We start from the raw sequence: 24004 nt of genomic DNA on the forward strand, positions 1-24004 counted from the left end.
TATTTGTTCTGCGGTCGCATAATGCACCGCAAAACAGGTGTGCGGTCGCATAGTGCACCGCAGATTTTCCTCAAATCTTGCCCCTCTCCTGATCAACTTTGCGACCAGTATGCAATCCGTAGAGTGATTCTGCGACTGCATAGTGGTCGCAGAAATGACCTTTTTTCCGACAAAAGTTTCCTTTACACATCGGTACATTCTATAATCTTTGTACTAATTAATCTACCTCGGCACCACCAAACTTTAATTTCCTTAGCAAAATTTCTCCGGAGTCGTTACACATAAGTCAACATCTGGTCAACCTTTTCAACTAAATTTCGAAACCTTGGAACTAGGTGCTCCAAATCATTCAAAAACCTCACCGGACCCGAACCAATTACCCCCGGCAAATCACATAACAAATGTAAAGCATAAATTGAGCAGTAAATGGAGAAATGGGGTTATAATACTCAAAACAACCGGCCGGATCGTTACAGAGTATTGCTCCGGATTTCACCTATGAAAGGTGTAATAAGATTTGGAAAGAAGGGCAAGTTGAGCCCTAGGTACATAGGATCCTTCAAAATTCTTGAAAGGGTGGGCGAAGTAGCCTACAAGCTTGCATTACCACCTAGTTTATCAACGGTTCATCCGGTGTTCCATGTGTCTATGCTCCGGAAATATCATGGTGATCTGTCCCATGTGTTAGATTTCAGCTTAGTCCAATTGGACAAGGATTTGACATACGAAGAGAAGCCCGTAGCTATTCTAGCCCGATAGGTCCGACAATTGAGGTCTAAGAGTTATCCTTCAGTTCATGTATAATGGAGAGGACAATCAATTGAGACTACTTGGGAGTCCGAGTCAGACATGCAGAGTAAATATCCACACCTTTTTACCAGCTCAGGTACTTTTCTAATTTCATTCGAGGACGAACGTTTGTTTTAGATATAGAGAATGTGATGACCCAAAAGGTCATCTTTAAATTTATTAATTATTTGTGTTCTGAGACCTCAAATAGCCCTATTCATCATTCATCGACTTACGTGCGTAGTCCGTATAATTTTCGAAAAGTTTTTATATGAAAAATGGATTAAAATATGAAATAGAGCCTTAAAACTCAATTAAGTTGACTTTGGTCAACATTTTTAGTAAACAGACCCGGATCAATTTTTTGACAGTTCTGGTAGGTCTGTATCGTATTTTGGGACTTGGGTGTATACCCAAAATTTAATTTGGAGTTCCCTAGCTCAAGTTATGACCATTTAATGTAAACTAGTAATTTAAAGGCTAAAGATTTCCAAAGGTTTGACCACGGATTTGACTTTTTGATATCGGAGTCGGAATCCGATTCTGGAAAATGGAATAGCTCTGTTATGCCATTTATGACTTGTGTGCCAAATTTGAAATCATTCCAAATTCGCTTAATATGTTTTGGCACGAGTTTTGCAAATTGAAAAGTTTGAAACTCAAAAGTTCGAATCGAGGTGTGAATTATAATTTCGATGTTGTTTGATGTGATTTGAAACCCCGAGTAAGTCCGTATTATATTTCTGGACTTGTTGGAATATTCGGACGAAGTTCCGAGTGGCTCGGATGAGTTTCGGACGAGCCACAAAGCAATTGGAACATGTTTCCCACTACTGGTTCTGGTGTGTCACACCTGCGACATTCTGTGCGCAGGTGCGTGGTCGCTCCTGCGGAATTCCAGTCACTTCTGTGACATTGGAAAGCCCTGCCGAGATCTGCTTCTGCGGAGAAATGAGTGCAGGTGAGCAACTGCATCCGCGATGGAAGAGCCGCTTCTGCGAGGCAAACCGCTTCTGCGGTCACTGGAACGCTTCTGCGATGTCGCAGGTGCGACATTTCTGGGCACAAATGCGGCCACTGGATAATCTGCACTGTTCCGCAAATGCGATCTTAGTCTCTCAAATGCGAAGCCGCAGGTGCGAAAATGCTGGGCAAAATACATAAAATCGGGTTTTAGCCATTTTCACTCATTTTTGTGTTTTGAGTCTCGAATTTAGGCGATTCCAAAGGGAGTTTTCACGACTTTGAATTGGGTAAGTATTCTATAACCAAAAGTGATTATATTTCATAAATCCATATTTATATTCATCCTTTATTTCGGATTTAGATGGAAGAGATTGAAATTTTTATAAAACTTTTCAAAAGCGAAAATTTAAGATTTGAAGATTCATTTGACATCGGAATTTGATAATTTTTATATGGTTGGACTCGTCTCGGAACGAGTATTCGGATTTCGTAAGTTTTTTCGAGAATCGAGACGTGGGCCCCACTAACGAGTTTTTAGATGAATTTCGACTTTTAATCCGAAAAATTAATAAATTTATATGGAATTAATTCCTATGATTTGTATTGAGTATATTGAATTGTTTATAACTAGATTTGAGTATTTCGGACACGAATTCGCGAGGCAAAGGTTTATTGGATTTTTAAATTTGGTTGCAAAACGAGGTAAGTGTTGTGGTTAACCTTGACTTGAGAGAGTAGGACTTATTTTTCTATTTGCTACGTGACTTAATGTGCGGGTACAGTGTATATGTGAGGTGACGAGTACTTATGCGTTATGGTTGAGTCAAAGCATGCAGGTGAAATTTGTTTATCGAGAATAATTGCCTATTTAATTAAGATATTCCTGCTTGAGTTTATTATTGATTATGTTATCATTATTCATGAAATTATTATTCATTTAATTATTGTTGAATAGTTTGGAAGGTGAAGTCGGTATTCTAGTACTGAATTGATTGATTAGTGTATATCCCCGCATTTAAATACTCTTCCGAATTTATATTATTATTTTCATGGTAAGGAAGAGTGTAAAAGCACGAAGGGTGATGCCGTGTCATTTTTATTATTTATACTATCATTGTCATGGTGAGAAAGAGTGTAAAAGCACGAAGAGTGTTGCCGTGTCATTTTCAAAAGAGAGTTAAAGAACGAATGGTGATGCCGTGCCAAAAGAGAGTTAAAGCACGAAGGATGATGCCGTGCCAATTATTATTTATTTATCAGTTTATGAGAGGAATGAGAGTAAAAGAACGAAGGGTGGTGCCGTGCCATTTTCATATTATCAGTTTCTCATTTTATTGTTGATGAATTAATTGGTTGTTACGTGACACTCCTCCTACTGAAATTTCTATATCATTCCCCTTCGCATGTTCCCTCCCAAATTTATAAATTATTATTTATTGTGGTATTGTTACTTCGTATTTGTATATACTTGTACAGGTTATTTACGTATGTGTCTTGTCATAGTCTCGTCACTACTTTGTCGAGGTTAGGCTCCACACTTACGGAGTACATGGGGTCGGTTGTACTCATACTACACTCTGCACTTCTTGTACAGATTTTGGAATTGGTCCCAGCGCCGTACCATAGACGTGCTCGAATTCAGCTACTCCGAGGAGACTTGAGGTATAACTGCACAGCGTTCGCAGTTCTGAAGTCCCCTTCTATCTCATCTTAGCTGTGTATTATCTTTCAAACAGCTTGAATTTTATTCACACCTTTATTTGTATTATTCTAGTAGCTTGTGACACCACATTCGGGGATGTATTTTGATGATTCGTTAGTTATGGTCTTCCGCACTTTATTTCAGTAATTGACTTCTATTTAATTTAATTTGCTTAAAAATGATTAAGATCATTTTAATGTTGGCTTGCCTAGCAAGTAAAATATTAGGTGTCATCACGGTTCTGAAGGTGGGAATTTCGGGTCGTGAAACATACGTACTGCACAATGTATGACACTTTCACTACTAAACTTTGTAATATCTCCGGACTGGCATCCGGTTGCCAAGCTAGAATGTTGATCTCGTGCTAGCTGATTTTCCCTTATATAAGATATATAGTAAGGGTAGCCCATGTTGCGCATGGCCCAATAACACTACGTTTAAATTGAGATAATTAGCAAGAGTAAAATAAAATTCATAATTTATATACATTGATAGTATAAAGATTTACTTATCATTTTTACAAGCAAGGTGATTATTTGTTTTTGTGTTTCAACCTTTTGAAATGAAAACATCTTTTTCCCAAGTTAAGGCATATAGTTTAATATTTTTATTGTTTATGTTTTTTATTTTTGTAGATATATCAATACCCTTGGATCCCAATTAAATCCCTTTTTCTCTCTTAATTCTTCTGTAATTTTTTTAGGTTTTTGCTTAATTTTTATAAAAGTTATTAGCATAATAAATTTTCTTCTTCTATTTGATTAGGAAATTTATCTTTAATATCATTGTAAAGAAACTAATACCTTCGGCAATGTTACACTAAATTTGCACCAAGTTAATCACGCCACTTGATAATACTAAACTAATGGATTTTGCCTGCTAATCAATCATTTTAGATTTTTTTTTTCATATCGCTATTGTGTGCATAAGTCATATTTCTTATATTATAAATTATTGAATAAAAATGTTCACTTCATTTGGAATAGTCTTATATTACGTCTAGAGTATTAGGTTTGTATGTTGCTTTATTTTTGATAAATTTTCTATAATTTAGTTTTACAAAAGTAATTTTCTTTACTCCAATAAATACCATGTATCACTTCCATTGTATTAGGTTTTTATCTTGTTTCATTTTTGATAAATTTTCTACAATCTATTGCAAGAAATAATTTTTTACTCCAACCAAAACTAAAATTAAACTCTGATAGGAGTAATAGGATTTGGACATCAAAATACTAATTCAACATTTTCATCCACAAAAGTTTTGCAAAATGACTACAAGTAATAAAAAAATGTGCACACAGAATAATAACAAATGTTTTTGGAAGGAAAATGAAAATTGATGTACTTTTGGCTTAGAATATAGCTAGAAAAAAGGCTGATATGTAATATATATTTAACATGACATAAGCCATTTGATACTCTAGGAAATGGCAATTTCGTAAATGTAAGGTCTGTTGAAAGTTTGAACTTTGAAGGCTGAATACATAGACAGACCTCTAAACTTGTCCCTTTTTTCCACCTAGACACTTAAACTCACCCCATGATCTATTAAGCACTCAATCTCTATTTAGATTGTGCCAATTAGGCACAAGAAGTTGACATGGCACAAAAGGTGAATCTCACCTATTTTGAGCGCGTGTACATTAAAAAGATAAAGCTAAAATGGTCTTCTTCTTCAGCCAAACACACATTAAACTTGCTTAAGCTCCTTTCATTCACCAAAACAAATACTCCATAGAAACCATCACAAAGTTTTATAGAGAACTTTACGAACACCCAACAATAAAGAAAGACAAATGCATACCCAGCTTCAGGAAGAAGAAAAAGAAAAATGCATACCCAGCTTCTAGAAGAAGAATTTTCAGCTCATCGCACTATTTTAATTTTCATTTTACTTTTATAATTATTGAATAATGTTTTGTTATTCTCTTTGGGGCTAGGAGGTGAGATCGTTGGTTTATTCCAAAATATAACTCTTATTTTCATTATAATAGACCCAGAAGCTTTTTTCTTAATTAGCTGTTAGATATTCCATAACAGATTCAATATTGTTCATCGAGTAAAAAATGAGATTTTGTCCAGAAAACTATAGAACTTGGCCATAACAGAGGAATGAGATCGGCGAAGATGACCTCCGATCCGGTCTAATAGAGGAGGGTCTTAAAAAAGAAAAGAGCTCGTGTGGGGAAGAAGACCAACAAAGAGAGAAAAAAAAGCTACTGTAAACTAACAGAAGAAAGCCATAAATTAATGGAGATAATTTTTTGTGGAAGAAGAAGGTGTACGTGTGGAGTATATTATTTTTCTATTTTAATGCTCAAAAGTTAAAAAGAGCCAAATGTTCAATTTTCATGGGCTTGTTACCACATCACCTGAGAGTGAGTTACACGCATCTTGTTTTCTCAACTGTTCCAACTTGTCGTGTCTAATTGGCACAATCTAAATAGAGATTGAATGTCCAATAGGTCATTGGGTGAGTTTAAGTGTCCAATTAAAAAAAGGGACAAGTTTAGGGGGCTATCCATGTATTCAGCCAACTTAGAAACATAGAAGAGGGGTCCGCGTGATAGGAAGTGGCAATTTCAGATGCTACTATAAAGTATAAACGCATGGCATGTAGAATAAATGGTCAGATGGGCCCACATTTCCAAAGCGATACATATCTTAAGGGTGATGAGCAATGACATAAGCAAAAGGCAGTTTAGGTAAATCACTCAAAAGTTTATAAGTATACTCAAAAGTTCTTTTTTGACCAATCATATTACTCTATTGTATTTGAAATGACCAGAATACCCTCTAAATGCCAAGCAAGCATGTTGACCAAGAGGAGCTTGTTATTCCCTCTTATTATATATATTATTTAAGCAAATCACATTTTGTTTTTAAATAAGTTACCAACCGAAATCAGTCGGTATTATTGGCCAATATGGTCAAACACACACACACACACACACACACACACACACACACATATATATATATATATATATATATATATATATATATATATATATATATATATGTGTGTGTGTGTGGGGGAAGGGGGGTGCGTGTGCGATTACCTAAATTGAATATATATTTATATACATACATATGGGAGGAAAATGACTCATGATGAGTACTTTATGGAGACTCACATTCGGAGGAAGAAGGTACCGACAGAACCAAGTAGATGGGTCGAGGATCGGGTGAAGACTACATATGTAAGTTTCATAACTACTATAACTTGAAACTAATATTTATAATATTATATAGCTAATAATTTTCTATCTTCTAAATAAAAGGTTGCTACAAGATTAATGTGGAGGAGTACACTCAGAACTTGCCACCGAATGAGCAAGGCGAGCGACCACCCGTTTACGACGAAGAACCGCAGAAGATATGGTTGGATGTTGTCGGTGATCCCGAAAAGGGGATAGTATACGGCCTTTCAGAGAGATCATTTCGGCGTTGTAGGAATGGATTGCAAGGTGTAGCGACTTTCTCCCTAGGCAAGACAATTGATAGGTCGACTCTCTCGTCTATGGAGAAGAAGATCGCAAGCTGACAGCAGAGTTTGAAGAGACAAAGGCTAGAGAACAAAAGAGAGATGAACAATTTGATACCCTTCAAGTTCAGCCAGAAAAGAGGGATCAACAATTTAATCTCCTTCAAGGTCAGCTGGTCAATCTTCTTGCAAGTGGTGCTTTCCCCATTCCCCGGTCTCGTGAACCTTCCCTAGATGCTAATCCTTTTTGTCGTGATCTTTCGAACCATGCCGACGATGAAGCTTCAAGTAGTGAATGTCACGACCCGAAATTTTCACCTTCGGACCGTGATGGTGCCTAACATTTCACTTGCTAGGCAGGCCAATGTTAGAATGATATTAACCAATTTTTAAACAAAATTTAAATTTATTAATAACAAATAAATAAACGCGAAAGTAAGGTCTGAAATATAGTGATTAATCCATAAAAATAACAGTGTCTAAATACCATCTCAGAATTGGTATCACAAGTGCACGAGCTTCTAGAATAAATACAAATAAAGGTCTGAATAAAATAAAGCTGTCTGAAAACAAACACACAACTAAAGTAAAATAGACGGGGACTTTAGAACTGCGAACGCCGTGCAGTTATACCTCAAGTCTCCTCTGTGTAGCTGAAATCCGAGCAAGTCTATGGTACGCCGCTGGGACCAACACCAAAATCTGCACAAGAAGTGCAAAGTATAGTATCAGTACAACCGACCCCATGTACTGGTAAGCGCTGAGCCTAACCTCGCCGAAGTAGTGACAAGGCTAAGGCGGGTCACTTACATTACCTGTACGCAATATTAGTAACAACAAAAATAATAGAAATAAATAAGGCAACTCGTTTATAATAATTGAAGCCAACTCAGCAGTCATAACCAATTATCATTTCCATCAATTCTGTTGCAGCGTGCAACCCGCTCTCACAATATATTCATATACAATTCTGTTGCAGCGTGCAACCCCCTCTCACAATATATTCACATTCGGTTCTGTTGCGGCGTGCAACCCGATCCTCCAATATATTCATTTTAATCAAGTCTGTTGTGGCGTGCAACCCGATCCCCCATATATATATATATATATATATATATATATATATATATATATATATATATATATATATATATATATATATATATATATATATATATATATATATGTATGTATGTCGACTTTTAAATAAGTATGTTGCGGCGTGCAACCCGGTCCTTCAATATGGACTTTTTAATAAGTCTGTTGCGGGCTGCAACCCGATCCTCCAATATATTCATTAAAATTAATTTTATTGCGCCGTGCAACCCGATCCTCCAATATATTCATTATAACCAATTCTTATAGAAGCAATTTCCCCAATAAATGCAACAATTAATATAAAATTATAAGACAACAAGCGTACAATAATTATGATTTAATTATGAAACAAACAAAGGTAAATAGCAAATTATTATGGAAATTAGAGAGAAAATATGCAGTTTAATATTTAATATGCTAAATGTCAAATAACAATTAAGGCAAATAATTCAAATAGCATGTAACAATTAATGCAGGAATTCAAGAATTAATATTTGACAAAGAATAGGAGAGAAGCAATTATTATAATAATTAATTCATGATTTAAAATAATTTATGATTTTTCAAGTAAGCAGGCAAAAAATTAATATGACGATGTATAGACACTCGTCACCTCGCCTATACGTCGTTCACATGCAATTCAAATAACAATTGATTTAAGGGTTTTATTCCCTCAAGTCAAGGTTAACCACGATACTTACCTCGCTTTGCAAATTCCAATCAATTACTCGACCACAACTTTCCCTTTTAAATTTGTCTCCAAAAGCTTCAAATCTATTCACAAACAATTCGATATACTCAATACGAATCATAGGAATTAATTCCATATGAATTTATAAATTTTTCGGATAAACATTCAAAATTCATTAAAATATTTGGCAGTGGGACCCATGTCTTAAATCTCGAAAAAACTTACGAAATACGAACACCCATTCTGAGACGAGTCCACCCATACAAAAATTATCCAATTCCGATGTCAAATGGACCTTCAAATCTAAATTTTTCGTTTTTGAAAAGTTTTACAAAAAATCCAATTTCTTTCATCTAAATCCGAAATAAACGATGAGTATAGACTTAGATTTATGAAATACAATCACTATATGATAAAGAACACTTATCCAGTTCGAAATCGTGAAAACCGCCTTTGACATCGCCCCTAAACCGAGTTCTAATTGAAGGTTTGTGAAAAATGGGAAAAATCTCATTCTGGTTCTGTTTTAAGTCACAGGCGTCAGACCTTCTTCGTATTCGCGAAGGGCCTGTCGCGTTCGCGATGAATAGCAGCAGGTGGTTTTCGCGTTCGCGAAGGCTTTTTTCCCCTGGCCTTCGCATTCGCGTGCCAGTGCTCGTGTTTGCGTAGAAGGACAACAGACCCCTCCCCCAGGCCTCTAAAGCTTCGCGTTCGCGTTGAGTTGTTCGCGAAGGGTGAAGTCACCATAGCTTCGCGTTCGCGATCCAATCTTCGCGTTCGCGAAGAAGGAAAATTCAGCCAACCCAGTTTGCTTTTCGCGTTCGCGAGAGTAACGCGATGAAGAAAATACCAGAAGCCTGAAGATGCAGAAAAACCAAATTTTCTAAGCTCAAAATCATCCCGTTGCCTACCCGAAACTCACCCGAGCCCTCTGGGCTCCAAACCAAACATGCGCACAAGTCCAAAAATCTTAGACGAACTTGCTCGCGTGATCAAATCGCCAAATAACACCTAGAACAACGAATCGGATACCAAATCAAAGGAAGTTTTTACAAAAACTTTAAAACTTATATTTTTACAACCGGACGTCCGAATCACGTCAAATCAACTTCGATTCTCACCAGATTCGGCAGACAAGTCATAAATATTATAGTGGACCTATACCGGGCTCCGAAACCAAAATAAGGACCCGAGGTCAATAAATCCAACATCAGTAATTTCTTAAAAATCATTAAGTTTCCAGCTTTTAATTTTTCATCAAAATTCCATATCTCGTGCTAGGGACCTCGGAATTTGATTCCGGGCATACGCCCAAGTCCCAAATCACGATACGAACCTACCGGAATTGTCAAAACACTGATCAGGATCCGTTTGCTCAAAATGTTGACCAAAGTCAACTCAATTGAGTTTCAAAGCTCTATTTCACATTTTAATCTATTTTTCACATAAAAACTTTCCGGAACATTGTACGAACTGTGCACGCAAGTCGAGGAATGATACATGGTGCTTTTCGAGGTCTTAGAACACATAATTACTTATTAAATTTAAAGATAATATTTTGGGTCATCATATTCTCCACCTCTAAAACAAACGTTCGTCCTTGAACGTAGTTAGAAAAAGTACCTAAGCTGGAGAAAAGGTGTGGATATTTACTCCGCATGTCCGACTCGGACTCCCAGGTAGATGCCTCTACTGGCTGACCTCTCCATTACACCTGAACTGAAGGATAACTCTAGACCTCAACTGTCGGACCTGCCGGGCTAGAATAGCCACCAGCTCCTTCTCGTAAGTCAAATCTTTGTCCAATTGTACTGAGCTGAAATCTAACATATGGAACGGATCACCATGATATTTCCGGAGCATAGACACATGAAACACCGAATGAACCGCTGATAAACTAGGTGGTAATGCAAACATGTAGGCTACTTCACCCACCCTTTCAAGAATTTCAAAGGGTCCGATATACCTAGGGCTCAACTTGCCCTTCTTTCCGAACCTCATTACACCTTTCATAGGTGACACCAGGAGCAATATTCTTTCTCCAACCATGAATGCAATATCACGAACTTTACGGTCGGCATAACTCGTTTGCCTAGACTGAGCTGTGCAAAGTCTATCCTGAATAATCTTGACCTTATCCAAGGCATCCTGTACCAAATCGGTACCCAACAACCGAGCCTCTCCCGGTTCAAATCAGCCAACTGGCGAGCGGCATCGCCTTCCGTATAATGCCTCATATGGAGCCATCTGAATGCTCGACTGGTAGCTATTATTATAAGCAAACTCCGCAAGTGGCAAGAAATGATCCCAAGAACCTCCAAAGTCTATAACACAAGCGCGGAGCATATCTTCCAGTATCTGAATAGTGAGCTCTGACTGTCCGTCTGTCTGTGGATGAAATGTTGTACTCAACTCCACCCCCGTGCCTAACTCACGCTGTACAGCCCTCCAGAAATGTGAGGTAAACTGCGTACCTCGATTTGAAATAATAAACACGGGCACACCGTGAAGACGGACAATCTCACGAATGTAAATTTCAGCTAACCTCTTTGAAGAATAGGTAACTGCCACTGGAATGAAATGTGCTGACTTGGTCAACCTGTCCACAATGACCCAAACTGCATCAAATTTTCTCTGAGTCCGTGGGAGCCCAACAACAAAATCCATAGTGATACGCTCCCACTTCCACTCAGGAATTTCTAACTTCTGAAGTAAACCACCAGGTCTCTGATGCTCGTACTTAACTTGCTGACAATTCAGACATCGAGATACATATGCAACTATATCCTTTTTCATTCTCCTCCACCAATAATGTTGCCGCAAATTTTGATACATTTTGGCAGTACCTGGATGAATAGAATACCTGGAACTGTGTGCTTCTTCAAGAATTAATTCACGAAGCCCATCCACATTACGCACGCAAATACGACCCTGCATTCGCAGAACCTCATCTTCCCCCACAGCAACCTGTTTGGCATCACCGTGCCGCACCGTGTCCTTAAGGACAAGTAAATGAGGATCATTATACTACCTCTCTCTGATGCGCTCATATAAAGAAGATCGAGCGACTGTGCAAGCTAGAACCCGACTGGGTTCTGAAACATCTAACCTCACGAACTAATTAGCCAAAGTCTGAATATCTGCAGCTAATGGCCTCTCACCAACCGGAATATACGCAAGAATGCACATACTCACAACCTTTCTACTTAAAGCATCGGCCACCACATTGGCCTTTCCGGGGTGATACAAAATGGTGCTATCATAGTCTTTCAACAACTCCAACCATCTTCTCTGCCTCAAATTAAGATCCTTTTGTTTGAACAGATACTGAAGGCTATGATGATCGGTAAATACCTCACACGAGACACCGTAGAGGTAATGCCTTCAAATCTTCAGCGCATGAACAATGGCTGCCAATTCTAAGTCATGAACAGGATAATTCTTCTCGTGAACTTTCAACTGCCGCGACGCATATGCAATTACCTTGCCATCTTGCATTAATACTGCACCAAGCCCAATATGAGATGCGTCACAATATACCGTATACGATCCTGAACCTGTGGGTAATACCAACACTGGCGCCGTAGTCAAAGCGGTCTTGAGCTTCTGAAAGCTCAACTCACACTAATCTGACCATCTAAATGGGACACCTTTCTGGGACAATCTGGTTAATGGGCTTGCTATAGATGAAAACCCTTCCACGAACCGACGATAATAACATGTTAAACCCAGGAAACTTCGGATCTCTATAACTGAAGTAGGTCTAGGCCAATTCTAAACAGCCTCAATCTTCTTAGGATCCACCTTTATGCCTTCTTCCGATACAACATACCCCAAAAAGGTAACTGAGTCTAACCAAAACTCACATTTTGAAAACTTGGCATATAACTGATTATTCTTCAAGGTGTGAAGCACACTTCAAAGATGCTGCTTATGTTCCTTTCGACTGCTGGAGTAAATCAAGATATCATCAATGAATACAACCACAAAAGCATCCAAATAAGGCATGAACACCCGATTCATCAAATCCATAAATGTTGCTGGGGCATTTGTCAACCCAAATGACATCACTAGGAATTGGTAATGCCCATACCGAGTCCGAAAAGTTGTTTTAGGGACATCAGATGCCCTAATCTTCAACTGATGGAAACCAGACCTCAAATCGATCTTTGAAAATACTTTGGCACCCTGAAGCTGATCAAATAAGTCATCAATTCTTGGCAGTGGATATTTGTTTTTGATAGCGGCCTTGTTCAACTGCCGATAATCTATACACATCCGCATAGAGCCATCTTTCTTCTTTACAAATAATACTGGTGCACCCCAGGGCGAGACACTGGGTCTAATGAATCCCTGATCAAGCAAGTCTTGTAACTGCTCTTTCAATTCTTTTAACTCCAGCAGGGCCATACGGTATGGTGGAAAAGAAATGGGCTGAGTGCCCGGAGCCAAATCAATACAGAAATCAATATCTCTGTCGGGTGGTATCCCCGGCAAATCTGCAGGAAATACTTCTGGAAATTCACAAACAGCTAGTACTGAGTCCATAGAAGGGACATCCGCACTGGGATCGCGAATATAAGCCAAATAGGCTAGACACCTTTTCTCTACCATACGCCGAACTTTTAAATAAGAAATAACCCTGCTGGCAGAATGGCCAGGAGTTCATTTCTACTCTAACCGAGGTAACCCCGGCATAGCTAAGGTCACTGTCTTGGCATGACAATCCAATATAGCATGATAAGGGGACAGTCAATCCATACCCAAGATAACATCAAAATATACCATAACAAGAAGTAGAAGATCCACACTAGTATCAAGATTACCAATAGTGACCACCCACAAACGATAGACATGATCTACTACAACAGAATCTCCCACCGGTGTAGATACACACACAGAAGCACTCAGAGAATCACAAGGCACAACCAATATGAAGCAAAATAGGATGACACATAGGAATATGTAGATCCTGGATCAAATAGAACTGAAGCATCTCTATGGCAAACTGGAATAATACCTGTGATCACAGCATCAGATGACTCGGCTCAGGCCTAACTAGAAAAGCATAAAATCGGGGCTGGGCCCCACCACTCTGAACTGCGTCTCTGGGACGGCCTCCACATCTAACGGTCTGACCTCCACCTCTAATGGTTTGACCTCCACCTCTAATGGCCTGACCTCCTCCTCTAGCTGCCTGACCCCTACCTCTAGCTGGCTGAGCAGGCGGTGAAGCAACCGGTGCTATGATGGCATGCGAATCTTGTCGAGATCTGTTACTCGCCAATCTAGGGCAATACCTCTTGATGTGACCAATGTTCCCACACTCATAACACCCATCTTGATGACGTGGTTGCTGAAGCTGAAGCTGACCCAAATGGGCCGGATAACCGCTATAGTAACTCTGGAGTGGTGATGCACTGATAGGAGCTGAATGTGCACTGAATCCTGGCTGCCCAGAGTAAGGCATAATAGGACTGTGACTCCCTGAAGCACCAGGAGATACATGAAGTGTTGAATGAAACGGTCTGGGAGGATGACCCCTACCAAAATTACCTCTACCTCCAGACGAGGCACCACTGAAACCACCGAACTGACGAGGCCTCTTATCGAACCTCTTCCCTCTCTCCTGTGTAAGAACCATCGCGATCCTCCTTGCGACATTAGCAGCCGCCTGAAAAGAAATCTCACTTCCGGTCTCCTAGGCCATTTGAAGTCTGATAGGGTGAGTGAGTCCCTCAATAAACCACATCACTCTCTCTCCCTCCGTAGGTAGTAAAAGGATAGCATGACTGGCCAAATCCACAAAACGGGACTCATACTGAGTAACAGTCATACTGCCCTGCTGTAGACGCTCAAATTGCTTGCGAAATTCCTCTCTCAGTGTGATAGGGAGGAACTTTTCCAGAAATAGCTGAGAGAACTGCTCCCATGTAAGTGCGGGTGATCCGACTAGTCGGGTCAATGTATAATCTCTCCACCACCTCTTGGCGGAACCTGTCATCTGAAATACAGCAAAATCAACCACATTGGTCTTAACTATACCCATGTTCCGCAGCACTTCGTGGCAGCGTTCAAGATAATCATGTGGGTCCTCAGAAGGTGTACCACTGAAGTGAACTGGAAAGAGCTTAGTAAACTTATCCAGTCTCAATAAGGCCTCAAAAGAGATGGCGGGCCTATCATCGGTCTGTGCCGCAACAATTGGTTGAACTACCCCAACTGGCGGGGCTGCTGGAACCTGATTCTGGGGAGCCATCTGCTCCGGAGCGGGAGTAGTGGGAGTTTGTGCTCCTCCCCCAGCCTGTGAAATGACTGGTGCCATTGGAAATGTACCATTCTGGGCCACGCCCTCCATAAGACTCACCAAACGGACTAGAGCGTCCTGAAGCACTAGAGTAGCTATGAATCCTTCCGGGACCTGAACTGGTCCAGCTGGTACATTCTGAACTGGAACCTCCTCCTAAAGGTCCACCTGAGGTTCTACAACAGGTGCAGCTGTTCGAGCTCCGGACTGAGCTCTACCTCGGCCTCTAGCATGACCTTGGCCTCGACCTCTACCCCTGGCCATAGTTGCCACCGGGGGTTCTGGTCCCTGTCCATCGGTAAACGTATTACGCGTTCTCACCATCTGTGAGAGAATAAGAGTAGAATGGTTCAATCATCGATGACAGAATAAAACCGCACGACAGAATAAGAAAGAAGTGATATTGTTCCTAAACTTCATAGCCTCTTAGAGATAAGTACATACGTCTCCGTACCGATCCTTCAGACTCTACTAAGCTTGCTCGTGACTCGTGAGACCTATGTAACCTAGGGCTCTGATACCAACTGTCACGACACGAAATTCTCACCTTCGAACCATGATGGCGCCTAACATTTCACTTGCTAGGCAAGCCAACGTTAGAATGATATTAACGCAGAAGTAAGGTCTGAAATATATTGATTAATCCATAAAAATAACGGTGTCTAAATACTATCCCAGAATTGGTGTCACAAGTGCACGAGCTTCTAGAATAAATACAAATAAAGGTCTGAATAAAATAAAGCTGTCTGGAAAAAAAAATAGCTAAAGCAAAGTAGACGGGGACTTCAGAACTGCGAACGCCGTGCAGTTATACCTCAAGTCTCCTATGAGTAGCTAAAATTCGAGCAAATCTATGGTACGTCGCTGGGACCAACTCCAAAATCTGCACAAGAAGTTCAGAGTGTAGTATCAGTACAACCGACCCCATGTACTGGTAAGTGATGAGCCTAACCTCGACGAAGTAGTGACAAGGCTAAGGCGGGTCACTTACATTACCTGTACGTAATATTAGTAACAACAACAATAATAGAAATAAATCAGGTAACTCATTTATAATAATTGAAGCCAACTCAGCAGTCATAACCAATTATCATTTCCATCAATTCTGTTTCAGCATGCAACCCGCTTCACATTCAATTCTGTTGCAGCGTGCAACCCGCTCTCATAATATATTCACATTCGGTTCTGTTGCGGCGTGCAACCCGGTCCTCCAATATATTCATTTTAATCAAGTCTGTTGCGGCGTGCAACCCGATCCCCCAATATATATATATATATATATATGTATGTAGACTTTTAAATAAGTTTATTGCGGCGTGCAACCCGATCCTTCAATATGGACTTTTAATAAGTCTATTGCGACGTGCAACCCGATCCTCCAATATGAACTTTTTAATAAGTCTGTTGCGGCGTGCAACCCGATCCTCCAATATATTCATTATAATTAATTTTGTTGCGGCGTGCAACCCGATCCTCCAATATATTCATTATAATCAATTCTTATAGAAGAAATTTCCCTAATAAATGCAACAATTAATATAAAATTATAAGACAACAAGCATACAATAATTATGATTTAATTATAAAACAAACAAAGGAAAATAGCAAATTATTATGGAAATCAGAGAGAAAATATGCAGTTTAATATTTAATATGCTAAATGACAAATGACAAATAACAATTAAGGCACATAATTCAAATAGCATGTAACAATTAATGCAGGAATTCAAGAATTAATATTTGACAAAGAATAGGAGAGAAACAATTATTATAATAATTAATTCATCATTTAAAACAATTTATGATTTTTCGAGTAAGCAGGCAAACAATTAATTTGCCGACGTATAGACACTCGTCACCTCGCCTATACGTCATTCACATGCAATACTCATAACAAATAATTTAAGGGTTCTATTCCCTCATGTCAAGGTTAACCACGACACTTACCTCGCTTTGTAAATTTTAATCAATTACTCGACCACAGCTTTTCCTTTTAAATTTGTCTCCAAAAGCTTCAAATCTATTCACAAACAATTCGATATACTCAATACGAATCATAGGAATTAATTCCATATGAATTTACAAATTTTTCGGATAAAAATCTGAAATTCATTAAAATATTCGGCAGTGGGACCCACGTCTCAAATCTTGGAAAAACTTATGAAATCCGAACACCCATTCCGAGACGAGTCCACCCATACAAAAATTATCCAATTCCGATGTCAAATGGACCTTCAAATCTAAATATTTCGTTTTTGAAAATTTTTACAAAACTTCCAATTTCTTTCATCTAAATCCGAAATAAACGATGAATATAGACTTAGATTTATGAAATACAATCACTATATGATAAAGAACACTTACCCAGTTCGAAATCGTGAAAAACTCCTTTGATATCGCCCCTAAACCGAGTTCTAATTGAGGGTTTGTGAAAAATGGAAAAAATCCCATTCTGGTTCTGTTTTAAGTCACATACGTCAGGCCTTCTTCGCGTTCGCGAAGGTCCTGTCGCGTTCGCGATGAATAGAAGCCCGTGGCTTTCGCGTTCGCGAAGGCTTTTTTCCCCCTGGCCTTCGCGTTCGCGTAGAAGGACAACATACCCCTCCCCCAGGCCTCTAAAGCTTCGCGTTGAGTTGGTCGCGTTCGCGAAGGGTGAAGTCCCCATAGCTTCGCGTTCTCGACCCAATCTTCGCGTTCGCGAAGAAGGAAAATTCAGCCAGCCCAGTTTGCTCTTCGTGTTCGCGAGAGTACATTCGCGAACGCGATTAAGGAAATACCAAAAGTCTCAAGTTATAGAAAAACCAGATTTTCTAAGTTCAAAATCATCCTGTAGAGTACCCGAAACTCACCCGAGCCCTCGGAGCTCCAAACCAAATATGCACACAGGTTCAAGAACCTCAGACGAACTTGCTCGCGCGATCAAATCGCCAAAATAACACCTAGAACTACGAATCGGACATCAAATCAAAGGAAGTTTTTAAGAAAACTTTAAAACTTATATTTTTACAACCGGACGTCCGAATCACGTCAAATAAACTCCGATTCTCACCAAATTTGGCAGACAAGTCAAAAATATTATAGTGGACCTATACCGGGCTCCGGAACCAAAATACAAACTCGAGGTCAATAAATCCAATATCAGTAATTTCTTTAAAATTATTAAGTTTTTAAACTTTTAATTTGTCATCAAAATTCCATATCTCAGGCTAGGGACCTCGGAATTCGATTTCAGGCATACGCCCAAGTCCCAAATTACGGTACGGACCTACCGAAATTGTCAAAATACTGATCCGGGTCCGTTTGCTCAAAATATTGACCAAAGTCAACTCAGTTGAGTTTTAAAGCTCTATTTCACAATTTAATCCATTTTTCACATAAAAAATTTTCGGAAAATTGTACGGTTTACGCACGCAAGTCGAGGAATGATACATGGTGCTTTTCGAGGTCTTAGAATACAGAATTACTTATTAAATTTAAAGATGACATTTTGGGTCATCATAGTGAAGATGGACATGATGCAATACAAAACACTCATTGAATGGTGTGTATTGCTAAACACAGTTTTGAACTTGTGAATATTTAATTGGGAATAGTTTTGAATGTTGATTGTATTGTTGATATTATTTTGTCATTGAACATTTGTATAATTCTTGTTGTGGTTGGCGTTGTTGTTGTTGTGGCTGTTGTTGGTTAATTATTGTTATTAGTTAAATGTGATTGAATGACAGCAATGTAATGCTGCCATTATATGATGGATATTGGTTGTAATTGGCAGGTGGTGTAGCTTAAAAACAGGCATATTCTGCCTGGTTTTTACCTAGAAAATCGACCAATTTCGGTCGGAATTCTCATACAAAAAACCGAGAAAATCCATATTTACCGACCGACGTCGGTCGGAAATTTCAATTTGAAATATGCAGAAATTGAAATTCCCAACCGACGCCAGTCGAAAATAAATATTTTTATTTATTTATTATTTTATGTTTCCGACCGACTTCGGTCGGTATGTTAAAATTAAAATTATTACATATTTCTAATTCCGACCTAAGTTGGTCGATATTTTGAAAAATAAATAAATAAAAATTTAAATAATTCCGACCAATTTCGGTCGGTATAATTATTTTTGTCAGTTAAAGCGGTTAACCAACGATTGAATTAACCGATCGAAATCTTTCGGCCGCAACGCTTTAACGATCATTATTCTTCCGACTAATTAAAAGCGGTCGAAAATCAATTATTTTTCCTTTAATTCAAATCGATATCGGTCGATATTGGTGGTCGAAATTTGACAGTTTTCAAGTAGTGCATGTTAGCAATATGTGGCAGTAACGTATAGACATTAGTCTAATTCATTGGAACGTCTCTGACGTGTTGGTTTGCGAAATCAGCTGAATCCCCATATAGTCCAGCGCCGAAAAGTATTCTCAGGAATACGATGAACCGAATGCAGCTGTTATCTGATCAAGAAAGTCCCATACTTACTGCACAATGGATGACACTTTAACTACTAAACTTTGTAATATCTCCGGACTGGCATCCGGTTGCCAAGCTAGAATGTTGATCTCGTGCTAGCTGATTTTCCCTTGTATAAGATATATAGTAAGGGTAGCCCATGTTGCGCATGGCCCAATAACACTACGTTTAAATTGAGATAATTAGCAAGAGTAAAAAATATTTCTTAATTTATATACATTGATAGTATAAAGATTTACTTATTATTTTTACAAGCAAGGTGATTATTTGTTTTTGTGTTTCAACCTTTTGAAATGAAAACATCTTTTTCCCAAGTTAAGGCATATAGTTTAATATTTTTATTGTTTATGTTTTTTATTTTTGTAGATATATCAATACCCTTGGATCCCAATTAAATCCCTTTCTCTCTCTTAATTCTTCTGTAATTTTTTTAGGTTTTTGCTTAATTTTTATAAAATTTATTAGCATAATAAATTTTCTTCTTCTATTTGATTAGGAAATTTATCTTTAATATCATCGTAAAGAAACTGATATCTCCACCAATGTTACACTAAATTTGCACCAAGTTAATCACGCCGCTTGATAATACTAAACTAATGGATTTTGCCTGCTAATCAATCATTTTAGATTTTTTTTTCATATCGCTATTGTGTGCATAATTCATATTTCTTCTATTATAAATTATTGAATAAAAATATTCACTTCATTTGGAATAGTCTTATATTACGTCTAGAGTATTAGGTTTGTATGTTTTTTTTTTTTTTGATAAATTTTCTATAATTTAGTTTTACAAAAGTAATTTTCTTTACTCCAATAAATGCCATGTATCACTTCCATTGTATTAGGTTTCTATCTTGTTTCATTTTTGATAAATTTTCTACAATCTATTGTAAGAAATAATTTTTTACTCCTAGAATTAAAATCTGATAAGAGTAATAGGTTTGGACATCAAAATACTAATTCAACATTTTCATCCACAAAAGTTTTGCAAAATGACTACAAGTAATACAAAAATGTGCACACAGAATAATAACAATTTGTTTTGGAAGGAAAATGAAAATTGATGTACCTTGGGTTAGAATATAGCTGGAAAAAAAGGCTGTTATGTAGTAATATATATTTAACATGACATAAGCCATTTGATACTCTAGGAAATGGCAATTTCGTAAATATAAGGTGTGTTGAAAGTTTGAACTTTGAAACATAGAAGAGGTGTCCACGTGATAGGAAGTGGCAATTTCAGATGCTACTATAAAGTATAAACGCATGGTATGTAGAATAAATGGTCAGATGAGCCAACATTTTCCAAGCTATGCATATCTTAAGGGTGATGAGCAATGACATAAGCAAAAGGCAGTTTAGGTAAATCACTCAAAAGTTTATACAGTACCTACAGTAAGGTTCTTTTTTGACCAATCATATTACTCCATTGTAATTGAAATGACCAGAATACCCTCTAAATGCCAAGCAATGTTGACCAAGTGGTGCCTGTTATTCCCTCTTATTATATATAAATATATATTAGTTAAGCAAATCACATCCGTCCGTATTATTGGTCAAAATGGTTAAAACACAGATAGACACACATAGCAAGTAATTTACCAAACATGAATGTCGGTCAGTTGGGAAAAAAATTATCTTACCAAATCAGCGTACTCCTTGAGATGGAGGGACCGCAAGGATAAATTGCTTTTCTGTCTTGAGCCGGTAAACTATATAGCCATGATCAAACAGAACTCAAGATCAGAAAAGAAATCTACAAGTTTAATGAAAACTTAGTTTCTTTTAAGAAATTTATCAAACACCTATAGCACAGTAGTTTTGCCTAAGAACTTTTACCCAATTCTTCTTCACGCAAAAAAAAAACTCAAGCTTCAGCGACAATATCAAATAGTTACCCAAAAGTCCAAGAGAATGGTGCAATAATCAATTGCGTCACCTATTACATGTTAGCACACACGTTGACGGAGAGCAACTTGTGTTTCCTCTTGCTACAGAGCTAGGTTTTACAATCAATTTTGATACAGAGAATAGAAAAGGCAGTGAGGTCAGTTCCCAATTAATATTTCACTCATTGATTTTCTGATGTGTTTGATTTTATTACTCCATTAAGTGTTGGTTTAATTGGTTTCCGCAGTAGAATATTAGATCCTAGTATGTATCCCATGAAATATGGAAGCCATGGTACAAGAAGTTGCAGATAAGAAAGAAGGATAATTACCACAATAATCCATCGAAGTGCAAGAAAAGAGCAGACGACCTGGAGAGAAAAGTGTTCAAAGACGGTACAACTTACGATAAACCAATAGATTAGAAGGAGATTATGAACCGTGTGTTAGGCTAACCAGTGCGGCGCCGGTTTTTTTGAAGGATATGCGTCAGAACTGGGGATACCACGTCTGTTAGGCCAGTTTTCCCAAAATAACCCTAAAACTTTTTCAGCCTTCCCAAAAGGTCCCTGACGACCCCAAGCTCCTAAAACTGTCCCTTATTAATAAAAAAAACTAGTGTGGAATGGCCAGTGCTGAACCCGAGCCCAAACCTGATAAGTTAGTAATTTTATGGAAGGAGTGGATAAACTTTTCATAGTGTACTCTGATTAGTTTGTGGAGTTGAAATGAGATACATGAGTTACAGGTACTCATTCTGATGATCATGCTATGCACAAGCCCAAGCTCTGAGAATCAAAAAAATAGTTTGATATCCAATTATGTATGTAGTTGATAAACATAGATGCTTGTGGAAATGACATTTGACTATGTTGTAATTGACTTATATATGACGGAATGTCGAAAGAGGAAGTACTGGATCATTTGTAGAAAATGGTTCACGTATATCCAAATTCCAATATGTTAGAGTTAGCTGCATATTTGAAATGATAATTTTTTTCCAGCTGACAATTTTCTACCTTATAAACTAATATTATACATGAATCATGCTTAATAAATATGTCTTGAATAGTAGAAAATGTGGAGTTTTCATCTCCCATTCACTAATGAAATTTTCTTTCCTAACATGTATATTGCATTAAATAATACAGCGATAGATACATTTCAAACCTTTTTGCATATCTCTATACTCCTGACACATCTAAGATTTACACCTCCCTTGTATCGATGGTGCAATTTACCTAGGCCCAAGTATAAACAAAAATTTGAGTCTCTCCTGCCACAGTACCAACAAAGCATATTTAAGCTTCACAAACAAGTTTGTCCATGTCTTGTACCATCCAGAAGTCCTTACATTATGTGCTAAGATGAACTGACAAAGCATAATTGAGAAGGGAAGGGAAGATCAAAGTAAAAGATATCATCTTCAATTTTCTTTTTTTCGGAGCAACACGAAGCAAACTCAGAGTGGCAGCAAGAATCTCAACAAAAAAAGATAATCAACCCCAGTAATGGATATCTTCTTCCTCCCCCTAGTCACGAAATAAAAGGGCAATTACAGACTATAATAGAACCTATCAGCGCGACCAATTAACAGTAAGAATAATTGCCTTCAAGCAAATCATAAGAACCTTTGGCAGCAGCCTAATTAACACAGTGATGAACCTACTATAGTCTATCTACTTTTGAGTTTGTAACCAAATAGAGGCGATTCATGGATGGTTTCCTCCACTGTCGGTCTAAATTAATATGCTGGTCTTGAATTCAATAATGAGACAAGAAGAATTCATCCTAGGGCCTGAGCTTCATAGCCTCCCTTCGTCAAGCACACCTAGTCTATATTGGTTTATTGTTTGCTACAAACCTTACTTGATCACTCAATTGTTTTTGTTTTTCTATTAGTGGTGCTCATCTTGAGCATTTAAATGAAGGTTCTTTACATGAAATAAAAAGTTGTCACTTTTTCCAGCCAATTGTTCATAAACATACTCTTAACATTTGGGGAAGAACACTCTAACAAGCTTATAAAAACTTCCACCACTTCTAAAAGCACTCTTGCGTTAAATTTTGACATCTAATAGAAGTATAAAACACAATTGACGCTTTTCCAATATTTCATGCAACATATACAACAGGACAGTCCTAGATTCTAATGTTTATTGAGTCACTCACACTGACTAAGAGCAAAAGAAATTGAGCTCATGTACCAAAAGCAAAGCTTTTTGAGAAAACATAGATTAACTCAATAATTAGGAGCGAACAAATTTAGAACTAACAATGTATGCCCCACAAGTATTTCATATATCATTTAACCCTTTAATTTCAATACTTAACGCTACTAATTATCTAGAACTCAATCACGAAAAAACCTGTAACTTTAACTTGTGTTCAGAAAGTCTCTCCAACCCCAAGCTAGTTTTGGTCGTATCACAAATCTCATGAAGCCAACATATCATTAATTATTATTCACAGTTGACGAGTCTGAAACTAAGATGCAGAGCCGAAGTTACCACTATATATGTTCAAGATTATATTTCTTGAATCGAGCGGATCTCTTAGAAGCGGAAATGCCTACCATTCAAATTATCACCATAAAAAA

At 37.9% G+C, this 24004-nt stretch overlaps 2 long non-coding RNA genes across 2 annotated transcripts; one reads left to right on the plus strand and one right to left on the minus strand.

The window, feature by feature from the left end:
* Positions 1-15662: 15662 nt before the first annotated feature.
* On the minus strand, positions 15663-21861 carry LOC104120626 (uncharacterized). The gene is made up of 3 exons (XR_011407957.1): positions 21738-21861; positions 21160-21228; positions 15663-15926 (listed from the first exon to the last, which is right to left on the minus strand). It is a non-coding gene; the product is annotated as an uncharacterized lncRNA (long non-coding RNA).
* Positions 21069-22416, plus strand: LOC104120625 (uncharacterized). Its single transcript, XR_691696.4, has 2 exons — positions 21069-21563; positions 21654-22416. It is a non-coding gene; the product is annotated as an uncharacterized lncRNA (long non-coding RNA).
* The last annotated feature ends 1588 nt before the right edge of the window (positions 22417-24004 follow it).

Source organism: Nicotiana tomentosiformis, chromosome 5 (assembly GCF_000390325.3).
Source record: "Nicotiana tomentosiformis chromosome 5, ASM39032v3, whole genome shotgun sequence".
In the NCBI taxonomy this organism is placed as follows: Eukaryota; Viridiplantae; Streptophyta; class Magnoliopsida; order Solanales; family Solanaceae; genus Nicotiana; species Nicotiana tomentosiformis.